Raw genomic sequence first — 4,490 nt, 5'->3', positions numbered from 1 at the left:
CTATAGTTCATTCCACTAAACCCTACTCTTGTAAGTTTAGAATTGGTTGGTCAGAATTGTGACCAACCAGGGTCCTGAAGAAGCTATGCCTAGACAGAGTGAATTTAATATGAGAAGAAAGTAGAGCTGACTGGGGCAAAGGGTGGACTGTAGACGCTCTATCTGTGTAAACACCCCCCCAGCTATGTTGGTTAACATAGTTGGATAACAACTCACAATTGCTATATCAGTCTGCTTGGGCTACCATACAAACGATTATAGCCTGAGTGGCTTAAACAGTAGAAATTTATTTTCTCAGTTCTATAGACTAAAGATCAAAGTGCCAACAAAGTTCAGTTCCTGGTGAGAGCTCTTTCCCAGGGTTACAGATGGCTGACTTGTCATTATCTCCTTACTTGGCTTTTCCTCAGTATGTGGAGAGAGAGAAAGAAAGACGGAGGGAGGGAGAGAGTTATATCTTCCTTTTCTCTTATAAGGCCTCCCATCCCATCATGAAGGCAAACACTTGTGGCCTAATCTAATCCTAATTATCTCCCAAAGGCCCTGTCTCCAAGTGTAATCATACTGGTGGTTAGGGATTCAATATATGAATTTGGGTAGAGGACACAAACAGTCAGCCCAGAACAGCTACCTCTTTTCTAGACAATTATTATCCCCTCACCTGAGAGGCTGCACCCCACCTTGAGCAATAACTCACTGACACAGGGATACAAAAGACTGGTTCTTTTGCCTCAATGGGTAACTAGTTCTGAGGTCCATTTTGTGCTCCAGAGCTTTCTTGTAGAACCAGTTGAGACCGCATTCTCACCAGCTTTTTATTCTGTCCCATCTTGCTTCTCTCATACCCTCTCTCCAGAAATCACTCCCAGAATAAATCACTTGAACAAGAATCCCTATCTCAGATTCTGTATCTGGGGAACCTAAGGTAAGCCTGTGTGCATTACTCAGAATTTTTGTGTGATCTTAGGAAGAGGGAGAGTCCCCCAAAACATTTCTGAAGTTGAATTTCTTTTTGACCAGAGTGAGTGAGGGCTTACGTGATATTTATCAAATGTAGAAAAATGTACCACTTCTTATGCGTGACTATTGTAGAGTAAAATTCACACCTGTTACCAATGCATATCTCTTGTCCTCTGGTTTGCACCACACTCCTTCTAGTAGATGGATTTATTTTGAACAAAGTATGTCTTTTCATTGCATGAGGCAAGTCAGCAATTTTAAAATAATCCACAGTGTGATAGGAAGATGTCTCAATAGCAAGGGACCATCTGCCAGAACCATGGTTAATTGAATGACTGTCCCCCTCCTCAAGCTTCCCTGTCTCCAGTTTCATTAGCTTCTGCCAGTCAGAACCCATTCGCCTGGCACACTCTGATGGACCTTCACTGACTATAGCTTCCCCGTTGGCCCTGTCTTTGCCTCATAGGCTGGTCGTGACATTCAATCACTGCTATTTATTAGATGTCCTTGGTTTCATCTCTCAATGCTGCCCTTGCCTCCTTGATTACATCTGAAAGATGCCACCTGCCCATCTGGAACAGGCCCTGATAGTCTCCAGGTTTTGGTCTTATTAGGCCCACATTGTGTAAAACACTCTCTTCCACATTCCAGTCCCATTCTTCTCAGCCTTGGTGGTACTTCTGAGGCTGTTCATCCCAGTTGGGCAAATACATCATTTAAACAGTTCATTTTTTGTCTTCTATATTTAATTTATGGTTACACACTTGAAGTCATAAGCAGCATTTTTAAATCCTCATCCTTTTGTACAAAGCACCTTTCTATATCACATCTTTGGCCTTCATAGTACCTACTTTTACTTCAGCCTGGATGTTTATCTTTCCTCTATTCTTTTTTTTTTGACCACACCATACAGCTTGCAAGATCTTAGTTTCCTGAGCAGGGATCAAACCAGCACTGTTGGCGGTGAAAGCAGGGAGTCCTAACTGCTGTTCTGCCAGGTAATTTCCCTCATCACACTTCTTTTTAGCACCTTCTATGTCAGGTCAGGAAGCTTTCTTCCAAACACATGTTTCTTGGATGTCCATAAAATGATCTCTGTGCTTACCAGTGATGTCTGTCATGTTTCAGAAAACTCAGTGTCTCCAACTTGGAGACACGATGGAAATCGTGGTTAAAATCTTGTATCTGGACATAAAACAAGTGAAAGTTTCAATCCTGGCTCTACCACTGACAAGCTGGAAGACCATGACCAAGACGCTCAACGTTTTCGAGTCTTCATTATCTACAAAATGGGAATTAATAGCACTTACCTCAGAGAGTTGTGAGGATGAAATGAGATAAAACAAAGTGCTTAGCCTAGTGCCTAACATACAGTATGCATTTAATAAGTGATATTACTAATATGCATTCACCATCTTCAAAGGCAGTTCTTCAACCTCCAGAGTTATCTGTCAGTTATACAAAGGACCAATCAGTGCATAGTAAGAAATGTCCATGAGAGCTGTCCACCACTGTGGGAGTGGATGTACCAAGGATGTATCAGAAGGAAGTTCATTACAGGAGAGGTTGGGTCAGAGGGAAGAGAGGCCAGACAGAAAGCAGGGTACCAACCAACGCATAGAAGCGGGAAGGCAACCCATCCAAGTCTCAGCTGGAGAGGCAGGACAGGGGAGAAAGCCAGGGATGGATGATGTTATGTTTGGGATAGCCACAGAAAGATTCAAGTACAAATGGATGAACTGCACGGATTCAGAATGGAAACCCCGAAAAGCAGTATCTTTCCTGGCCGAGGTACCCTGAGGTGATAGAAGCAGTCTTAGAGGAAAAGAGCCAGGACGGATAAAAAAACCTTTGCAACTTTCAAATTCTCTTTTCTGCTTCCCCACTACTGATCTGGGAAAAAGAAGTTTGGCTTTCAGTTAGAAGGTTTTGAGATCGAACCAGTCCTAGGGAAGAGGTTAAGTTAATAATCAGGAACCTAGAGACTGGACAGGGTCTATAACTACATCTTGCGCTCCAAGCCTTAGTTTCTCCATCTGGAAAGAAAGACTTGTCCTTGGAAAATCTCCCCACCCTCCATCCTTGGGTTGTGGGATTGACCTAAAGCACAAACACCAGAGCTGGCTGGTGTTTTTAGCAGTAGGTTCCAGCATCCTGGAAGCTATCAGACAAATGACACCTTTCTCTTCCTTGCATTACCCCCAGGGACCAAAGTGGTCACATCTGCTGATGGTCAAAACACAACTCTTCTTGCAGGTCCCACAGGAGCTGATGCAGCCCCAGTAGAATTGAAGTGATCCGTAATTAGAGACCTGTTGCTACCTTGAACTGTCTGAAACTGACAGCCCCAAGCGTGTCATTGGCATGTAATTCCTATTTACCACCTATAACTATTTCATCCTCTTGCCCAGAGGCAGGGGGATGGACATAATGACTTTTAGAGAATTCCAGTGTCCCAAGAAGCCTGTAATCGTTAAACACAGTGATTCTGGGATCCTTTAGGAAAAGTCAAAGAGGACTTATGAGATTTCTGCACAAACATCAGAAGTATCATTTGTGCTGTTTGACTTTTGGTCCCCGAGGAGATTAAATAGAACCAGGAAGCCTGGTGTACCTCCTCCCAGGGCTTGGAAAAATAAAGGAATTCAGGGCTATGTTAAGCTCTGCCTTATCTGTCCCCCTCCCATTTTCACTGCAAACCCATATTCCACCTGGAGCCCACCCCTAATTTTCCCATCACACGGTAAGCCTCTGAGCCAATGAACGTTGATGAACTCTCTTGCTTGGGGCCCTTTAATCTGATGGTTCCTGCTCCTAAGGACCCCTCTTCTGTATCCCCGCTCCTTGATAGATCTAGGGCTTTGGACTGCAGAGACAAGACAATAGACAAACATGCCCTGACTCCAGCCACCCAGAACTGATGTTTGGATTGCCAAGAGTCTGGGCTGAAAGCCCATCCCCAGCCTGGTCCTCTCTGCTCCTCCTCTGAAAGCATTTGCTTCCCCGATGCTTGTGCCATGAGGAAGTGTGGCGGGCCAGCTTGCTGCTGGCGTCTGCCGCGCTGCAGCATAACACCAGCGCTAATGGCAGAAATAATCATAGTGACAACAACGGTTCGGTCTACATGCAGAAGGTACTTGTCATCTCCCCAGGGGCCCCCCGGCCTGGGGCTTGACTGGCCCCGGCCCACACTGTCACAGTCGCACAGCAGACTCATCTGAATGGTTGACACTATCGTAACTGCCAGCAGCATTCTTGATTAACTTTTCATTTATTCCTGCAAAACACATTCACTGAGGACAAACTGCGTGCCAGGCACAGCGCAAGATTCTAAAGGAGGTACAAAGATTAGCAGTTTCAAGGGGAGTTCCCCAGGGAGAAAGAGAGACGTCAACAAATAATTCCTATATAGGACTGCACGGACTGCTTTTAGGTGGATGGATTCTCAGTGCCTAGAATGATTGGCCATATAGTGAGTGCCCAACAAATATGTATCAATGCATAATGAATGAATGAGTGAATGGACGGAT

This window comes from Bubalus bubalis, chromosome 6 (genome assembly GCF_019923935.1).
Source record: "Bubalus bubalis isolate 160015118507 breed Murrah chromosome 6, NDDB_SH_1, whole genome shotgun sequence".
Classification (NCBI taxonomy): Eukaryota; Metazoa; Chordata; class Mammalia; order Artiodactyla; family Bovidae; genus Bubalus; species Bubalus bubalis.
Note: the sequence above shows the minus strand (reverse complement) of the source record.